This window comes from Copadichromis virginalis, linkage group LG23 (genome assembly GCF_057382275.1).
Source record: "Copadichromis virginalis isolate Kocher_CV1m ecotype Utaka linkage group LG23, C_Virginalis_male_GT1.1, whole genome shotgun sequence".
NCBI lineage: Eukaryota > Metazoa > Chordata > Actinopteri > Cichliformes > Cichlidae > Copadichromis > Copadichromis virginalis.
This window is the reverse complement of record NC_140639.1, coordinates 43,429,442-43,438,667: the sequence shown is the minus strand read 5'-3', so window position 1 is coordinate 43,438,667 and position 9,226 is coordinate 43,429,442. Positions and strand designations below refer to the sequence as shown.

Sequence of the window (9,226 nt, the reverse complement as noted above, 5' to 3'; positions counted from 1 at the left end):
TATCGTCCCGGATTTGCGGATAACAAAGATTCCTTACAAAGCAATACCAGCCAGGGAGTTCACAGGGGGACGGCTCTCTAATGATTTATCATTTGAAACTTTTCTAACCTATTTCCACTTTCAAAATAAACTTAATTTATCCATGTCAGGCAAGACATACAATATAGAACCATAAGTAATATTATTTTATACCTCTGTACCCACTCATTCTTAGGGTGGGGGAACTCCAAACTTCAAGAACCGGTGTCCTGCAGGTTTTAGATGTATCCTTGATTCAACACAGCTGATTTAAATGGCTAAATGACCTCCTCAACATGTTCTAACATTTTCCAGAGGCCTGGCAGTGAACTAATCATTTGATTCAGGTGTTTTGACCCAGGGTGATATCTAAAACCTGAAGGGCACCAGCCTTTGAGGCCTGGAGTTCCCCACCCCTGGCCTAAACCTAACCGTAACCTAATAGTAACCCTGACACTAAAACCACATTTTGAGTCTGAAAAATGCCTTCAAACTCGTGGGGACCAGGATTTTGTCCGCATCAGGGCTGTTGGTCCCCACAAGCATAGTAAATTAAGAGAACACTTAATCATCATCATCGGTTAAACTGTCTGTCCAGTTGAATCCATTTCACCTGCTGTGGGTAAGCAGGTGAAATCCTTCTCTTTTTTTGGGGTTGTCTTATGGCTGCCTCTCAAGTTCACCTGTTGTCACCATCATTTGCACCAAAGTGTTTAAATGTTTCAGAAGTGGATAGATTGATTTCCCTGAGGTTTAGAAGTGTATTTTTGCGGTTTCAAATTCTTAATTTTCCAGAACTCCAAAAGCCCACTGACTTTCTGAACTGCTGTCTTTGCATTCGTTGTGTGCTCATGTATCTGCAGAAAAACAATTAAATATTCATGTCAAATGCAAAGTGAAAGAAAATGTGTTTCCATTGGCATACAAGTATGTCAAACATGACTAAAGGATACGATTTTAGATATTGGATGTTTTCTGGTTTTCATTTGTAGCCCGCTTTTAGTCCAAATTCTATTTGCCAAGCACATTTGAGAAGACTTTGGTTCCCTAGAGGTAAACAGTCCCTATGGGAAGCAGAAGATGGAAGTCATTTGCCAAAATGCATCGTATACCCATCAGCTTCTGTGCAGCCCTGTGAAAAACTAAGAACGTTTTTCTTATATACAGCTGTGAGAAAGTATTGGATTTCCATCTTTTGCATATTTTTCACATTTATATTTTAGATCATTTAAAAAAAATTTCAATATTCGATATAGATAACCTGACTAAAAACAAAATGTTTTTTTTTTTTTAAAGATGACTTAATTTGTAAAAGGAAAAAAGAACTACCTAAACCTTTCTCATGGTCTCATGTGAAAAAGTAATTATAAAGCAGTTGACTGAAAAAGCAGGAAAAAAATCTTTCAGTTTTGTATTTTCAGTGGATATTGAGAAAAGAGATTACATCTCATTGTATGGATCATTTTCTTTATACTTATTTGCTCAGGTGCAGGAGAGTAAGCCAAAAATAATAAATTTTGAAGATACTGAAATGAAGGAGACAGTGGCTCCAGTCTGAGTGGGATGATTTAGTGGACAGTGCCATGGTTCTTTGTGACAGACAATGTATTAGATATCAGTTGAATGTGCGATTCTGCCTCCACTTAGTTTTGTCTTAGATTGAGACTGAAAGAGGTTCGTTACCAAGATTATTTGAAAAATAAACATAATAGATCAACTGTTTTGGAAAGATTGGCAATTACATTTCCATTCACCTGTGATCATCAGACAAATCAGACGAAAAACCTAAACCCCTTGGTTCCTACAATTACTTGATACAATTGTGACCTTGTTCTGCTGTGTTGGGCATTTTGCTGGGGTGGCTTGGGAACACTTGTCCACCTAAAAGGAAAAAGTCACTGAAAATCAATACAATTTTGCTTTGAGTGAAGAAATAATCCTATGAAGAAACATTTCAGTCCTGATGGCAGTGTCCTTCTCTATGAAACTCCCGTCCACAGGGCACGAAAGGTCATTGAAGTGCGGGGTTTCTGTAGTGTTCCAAGACGGTGGCACCCTTTGAACCACAGCTGCTCTAACAGAAACAAAGACACTGCTCCACCTGCAGAAATGTCAAAACTTAATGATCACTGAACTGAGCAAAGGTTTTAAATAACAACCTATGCTGTCTAATCTGATGGAAGAAAGTCAATTTATGACCCATGTTACATCGAAGCTAATTCATGGACTAGAACAAATACAGTAATTGATAACCTGGGACCACAGACAAGAAGGATTGAATCGTAAATGAACTGGATACCACACATCAATGAGATGCTCATCCTGACAGAGAATGTAGGAGCACTGAATTACAAACCTACTATATTATACCTCTAGAACACAACATACACAATGCAGGGAGAGTGACCATTTTATAAGTCCACCTTTATAATTTAAGGCCAGTCCTGAGCCCATGTTAAAACCAATTTCTTTTCAAACAAAATCCAAGTACAAAGTGGTGAAAGAATATGTTCGCTCTTTGATGTTATACAACACCAGTGAAGCCAAATAATCACACCGATCCCCAGAAATGAGCTCTTGTAACAATGAGGACTGCTACCTAAAGACAGATAAAATGGATTAAATAGCAGATATCTCCGGTTATACCCACGGCTTTGTGTAGATTTACACATGATCCTTTAGACTGGTAGCATCTGCACCACCTACAAGTCTTGTCTTCTTACCATATTTTTATTCATGTCCCTTCATATAAAATATTCACAATTTTGAAATTTAGATGTAAATTATTGTTAATACAGAACTAAAATTCCAAAAGCTGATTGGAAGAAATTTCTACATTGTTGTTATTGAAGCAAACATCTGCAGTCTTTCTCAATCCTTGGTAACTCATGCATGGGTGACACTCGGCAACAGGTGGGAACACTTTGATGCCGACTTCAAAGTGCGAGGCATGAGGATTTATTTTTTTTACCTTGCTCGCATAGCACTTGTCATCTTTACAGACAACCTCAACACATTTAGCCATGATCAACATCTGATGTCCCCTGTGATGCAAGATGAGAGCCAACATGAAACCTGGCAGATAAAACAAGGCATGAGTGTGTGTTAGAATATTAGGGAGAATCTGCTGTGCACTTTGCAAGTTATTGCTGTAATTATTTGGAGTTTTCCCTTTTAATTTAAGGGCAGAAGCTTGACTGTAGCTATGATAAATGAAGAGAAATACTAACTCTAGCAAAAAATATCGTGAACCCAGACTTGTAATTTTTTTCTATGTAGATGTGTTTGTTTTAAGAAAAGAAAAAAAAAAACACCCTTTTTTCCATGCAGTTTGATTTGACACACTTATCTGGCAGGTGACACCATCTAGGTTGTTATTGAGGATATATTACTTCATGTATTTACACTGCTGCTGACAGTTTGTACACTACAAAATATCCATGTGACTCAGAGTTGTCACAATTTTGTTAAATTGTGCTAAAAAAAGAATCTGGGTGACGGTTCTTTCTGTGGGTCTTACAAAACACACAGCCAATTGCAATGGAATGCCTCAGTAAGTGACTCTGTGACACATTTAAGTGCCTTCTGATAAATATGTGGCTGTTATGAATACGTTTTGACTAGGACAAATAAAATTCAGCTTTGACAGTTTATGCAGGGAAAAATATGCAATGAGAAATGGCATCAGAATCAGACACAAATCAATCCACAAGTACTTCCTCGGTAAGAGATTTAAGACAAAAGAAAAAACAAAGAAATTTCAACCAAGTTTCGACCTAGACCATTAAGGTTCTGGAATTTTCAAATATTAATCTGTAGCATTTCAGGCTGAAAGCACTTAGATGTTTCCTTGCATTGGTACCAAACTATCCATGCAAAAATTATATTAAAGCAAAGTGTTGGGGGAAAACTCTGTAAAAGACCCAGGAGAAATAAAGACACAATGAGACAAAGTTACTTTCTTTATCAAACGTGTACACGGGTGAGCTGCTAAGAACAACTCACACCATGCACAGTGGCTTGGTAATTTTTATAGGAAAGACAGTGAGAACAGGATAACAAATAATAAACAGATAAAATAAAACAACTCCATATATGGTGCTAGTCTCGTCAGCAGAGAGCTAGGGAAGATAAAACAATCTAAAACAATATGTCCCAGAAACAAGATGTGTTTGCTGGGAAAGTCTAAAAAGATAATTCTAAACTAATCTAACCATAGGCAGAGGGCAGACAAAAGGCATCTTTGTACATTTAAAAGAAGGTAAAGAAACATAGAATAATTTTTCCTGTAACACAAAGTTTTTATAAATATAAAGTTATTATAGGCCTACAGACCAGTTAGCAACAACCCGTCATCAGGGAAGAATTAGTATTCGCCAACTGGCTCTAGGTCATTGGTCTACCAGTCTAGGTCACTGGTTCTAGTCACTAGCAGATTGTACAGTGGCCCCTAGAGACAAAGCATGTACAAACTCCAAAACACGTACAAAATCCAAAACACGTACAAAACTCCAAAACACAATGGAAGTGCTCCAGGACGCTAGGGGCAGTGTTGAGCTTTTGTTACCTTGTGGCTACACAAGCCAGGAAGTACCAACAACCGGATTTGGTTTGTGGTAGTAACAGGTAAATTAACTTTTTTTTTTTTTATTATTTGATTAAATGAGTGTGGTTGTTCTATCCTTGCAGGTGTTTTCCGCCGGTATCCAACTCCATGTGTTTGCAACAAACTTGCCGTTTATTTTGCAAATCGAGCCCAACACTGCCCCTAGCATCCTGGAGCACTTCCATTGTGTTTTGGAGCTTGTACGTGCTTTGGAATTTGTACGTGCTTCGGAGTTTGCACGTGCTATGCAGTTTGTGCGAGGTTTTTGGAGTTTGTATGTGTTTTGGAGTTTGTACATGCTTTGTCTCTAGGGGCCACCGTAAGATTGTCATGATCAGCTATAATGTGCATGGAAGAATTTAACGGTGTTGTCTGCAAACATTCCTCTACGCCAAAAGGAGCTGAAAGCGGAAAGTGCAATGAAAGACAGAAACAGTTTGCCTTCAAGGTAAACGCCGCGCCTTAGCACAGCAACCAACATATTTAAAAGAGAACAGCTATTACTTTGAAGACAAAGCCTCTATGTCATCTTCTGTTTGGACTGTTGAATGAAAGCACTATTAATGACCAATTTGAAGCATCTGGACCTAGCATGACACCAGCAGCTTTTTAACAAGAGTGCTGGCACTCCAATAGCGTATAGCATCCCTCCATAGCTGTATCAGACACTTTTACACAATGCAAACCTTCATTGCGTCTGTGGTCCAGATCCAGCACTCCTTTGCAGTAGGTCAAGTTTCTACTCAGAAGTGATTTTTGGTTTTCAAGTGGCTCTTTTGCATCCTTGGGACTATGGTGGGATTAACCAAATTCTCAAAACACATGACGCACTCAAGCTGGGGGCTGTTCCACCCGAGCCACATCTGACATTTTCCCCCATCTTCCCTTCTTCTCTTTAGAGTAGGGGATCAAGTAAAGTTTTACAGTTTGCCCTGTAAAAGAAAGTGATTAGTTTTTCCCCTTTCTTGTTGTTGATTTGGGTATCTATCTAATGTGCCAAGCTCCTAAATCCCAATATTTTAATAGAGCAGAGGGTGTATGAAAAAAAGCTGCCTTTCGAATCCTATATTTGGGTCCTACTCATACAGCCATTTACTGACAGCAAGCTAAACTAGGTTTGTGCTAAGATTTGGTGTTTCAGTATACCTTAAGTGAGCTACACGCATTCACAAGCTGCCATTTCTCATGCAAAATGTAAGCAAATACAAATGAAATAAGCATACTAGTAGGAAACAGCATTTAGGAGTCCTTTGAAGTTTGGAAAGTTCAATATAATACCATGAATGTGTCCAAATGCATTCCATCTGCTTATGCAATGATGTATGAGCGCGCTTAACTTCTTTATTTTATCATCACATTCATTTTTCTGACACAATTGATTGTGACAAGCTGCAAAAGAGCAATCAAGTGTGAGCGTACTGTGTATAAAATACAGCAAGAGGTTTTTTTCTTTTTTTCCCCTCTTTTAATAGATTTTTCCCCATCCCAGCAACCTCCGTGAAGGGCGGGTATTTTTTCCAATCCCCTCCCCCCCCCCCGCTATCATCCAGACAATGTCTTTGTTAGAAGTGTCCAAGGGCAAAGTGGAAATATGTGACCCTCTCTCCTCGTCTTCAATGGAGGGTTGAGCTCCGGCACTGCTGTCAGTGTCAGATGCCAACACTGATAATGCCAGGGGCGAGATGGCAACTGTCCACCCTGGAGCCTGCATTTTAAAACTGCTCCTGCCTGCAGCTTTCAGATGGGCACTGACTGCATAGAAGAGCTGTGTCACAGTAAGCCTTTAAGTCTTCTGCTCAGTGTTATTTTGGAAAGGTTCTTAATTAATTAACACAGTTATCAAGATGGTAGAAAAATACTAGCGCAGCACTAAATATCATTCATAACTGAGTTGTATTACTGAGTGGTTCACATATGAAGCACTCAGTAAACACCCTGAACTCTCCCTGCAGCCATGTTTCATGGTGTCCTCCAATCTCAAGATTGCAGATTTCTTATCTGCAAGAAAACACCTGGAAACTGCTTTTGACAGACTGCATCAGTGGCATTAGGCACTACTTGAGAGTTTTGTCACTGGACTACTTTACATGTAATTTAGTGGCCTAGATAATTAGAAAAAAATACAACCGGGAAAAAGCATTACCTTAAAATGTCCAGTGGGAAAACTGAAAGAGAACCAGACACGGCTTCCAAACATGTAAAGCTATAATTAATATACAGGCGCTGTAACTGAAACAGTTTATCAGTATTGCCATCCAACAAGAATGATACGGCAAACAATAAAGAACTCAGTGCCTTGTTGAAGCTCAAATATTCTCTTCAAGTCATTGGTACTGACCTCAGAAATGTACAACCTGCATGTAATAGTTTCTTCTCCCAGTTTGATGATTCGATAAAGTCAAAGTGAAACTTCTGTTTGGCAGTGTGCCATCTGTTTCTGACACAGCAGCTGAAATTAAGCTGAACTTGCCTTAAACGTTTAACCCTCTGATGCATGAATTATGAAAGCCTTGGTCAAGATTTTTTTCTTAAGTGCTTTTATTCTTCTCAGGACATGAAAAAAAACCACTCCAGTGGACTACATGCGCCTGAGCACTTAGCATGAAATACTGTGAATTTACTGTAAAAATTAATTACCTTGTGTTCTATTGTAAATATACAAACACTTGTTTGCTTGTATCCTTTGAAAAACATCTCAGCAATTTTTTTGGAACTTTCAACTCATAAGGCCCCAATGTTTAGACGTAAATAACAAAACCAATCAACAGTCCTAGCTATGAATCCTACACCTGAATATGGCAAACTATCTCCAACAAGAGAAACATTTTTGAGTCTACACAGTTCTATAACGATGCAGGACAGTATTACCAAGCCCTTAGTAGCATGCTGGAAGAAAACACAAACTGACATCTTAGTCTCTGCATCTCCAAACAGTTCTATGTTCATCACACCTAGGCTGTGCGAAAGTTTGCAACGCATCCAGGGCACAATGGCACACAGCATTGCATGCAGATGTATTTGGTCTTCCGTGTGCACACAACATGCACCTGTTTGCATTTTTCACCTCGGTCAGTTGGGGCCAGTGATATCCTGTGGCAAACCTGACCTCACAGGCTACTTTGGTGACTGCTCTCCACTTCACGGGTTGTGGGGTCCCACTGGGTCTTCCTCTTTTGCATTGCTGGAGGGAGAATCTCTTCTCTTGTTACTGACAGTTCTTTCCCATACAAGTTGGTGTTGTATGTTATATTATCAATTAGATCTGCTGGAAACAGATGTCTGAAGAAATCTATGGGATCCTTCCCCTCCACATTCAATTTCCACTCTCCTAGAAAAGGAGGCAAGTCTCCAACCAAGTCATTGTCTTGGACTTTCCAAATATTTTTGCGGGCTTGAGTATGGTCAGGTGCCATGTACCCATCTCCCACAGCTCCCTGATCATACTGACCTTCCTCTTCATCCTGCCCCTCATCGTTCTCACTTTCTGCATCCTGACTGTCTGTGTCTTCATCATCCGTAGTTCCTATGTCTCTGTTCTGCTCTGGCAGCCACTCTCATCATCACTGGACTTATCACTGAACTCCTCATCACTGCACTCATCAATGAAATCATCATCACTGGAGCTGGATGGAATTTCCTGGACTATTCTGTACGCTGCCTTATTCTTTGCTGCATTTGAAGTCTACAAAATATGATAAAATAATTATTATGTAACTCAAACTACAGCTGATCTGCACAGAAATATATATTTTAAATGAGTAGCTTATAAATGTAACAATTATATGCTTAATTATAACCAAAACAGTCCCAAAAAACAGTGAGACAATTTATGACTTATGTTAAAAAAATATAGTGGGTAATGCATGATGTCCACTACAGTGGACACATGGTTAATTGTAGTTTTCTACATATTAGACATAACAATTTCTTATTCCAAACAGATAATATCCTTCCCTAGATGTTACTGCATATCATCATATTTTTTTTTACCTGTTGGGCTCTTTTAGCATAGAAGGATTGACAGGATATGCCAGCAGTGGTCGGCAGGGGTGACAGTTTGTCTGCCATCTTTGATTCAGAGGAAATTTACTTGCAGTTGCACTAACTGAACACTGAATTGACCTCAATGGAGCATGGCAGCAGAGAGCACTCTAGAGGCTAATATGCAGTTCCACCATAGAAACCAATGCATTAAAGAGATATGTACGTTTTAGTAGCTGTCCACTCCAGTGACCACTATGCATCAGAGGGTTAAAAGCTATAACAAATTTCTGTTTTGAGCAGACAGCTACAGAGTCATCTGACACTGTTTTCATTTCAAGGTTCATCTTGGTTTAAAGGTGCCACTGACTCTTTCATAGAAATCTGATCTTTTTGTACAGTGAACTAAGGCTAGCAAGCAATGTGATCTCAGGCATTTAAAAAAAAAAAGTAAAGGCTGAAAATCAATATTGCATGTTTGCGACCTTCAGACCATCACCCGGCACTTAATTGAAAACAGGCATGTTTCTGTTATGGAAATCAATGCATTGTGCATGGAACACCTCCAGAAATGGAAATCACTGTCTCTGAGTTCACTGTGCCATCCACAAATTTGGGGTT

The 9,226-nt window shown here is 39.1% G+C and overlaps 1 pseudogene; it reads right to left on the bottom strand.

Annotated features, from left to right (window-relative positions):
- Positions 1-7,673: 7,673 nt before the first annotated feature.
- LOC146681676 (uncharacterized) lies at positions 7,674-8,873 on the bottom strand (annotated as a pseudogene).
- Positions 8,874-9,226: the final 353 nt, after the last annotated feature.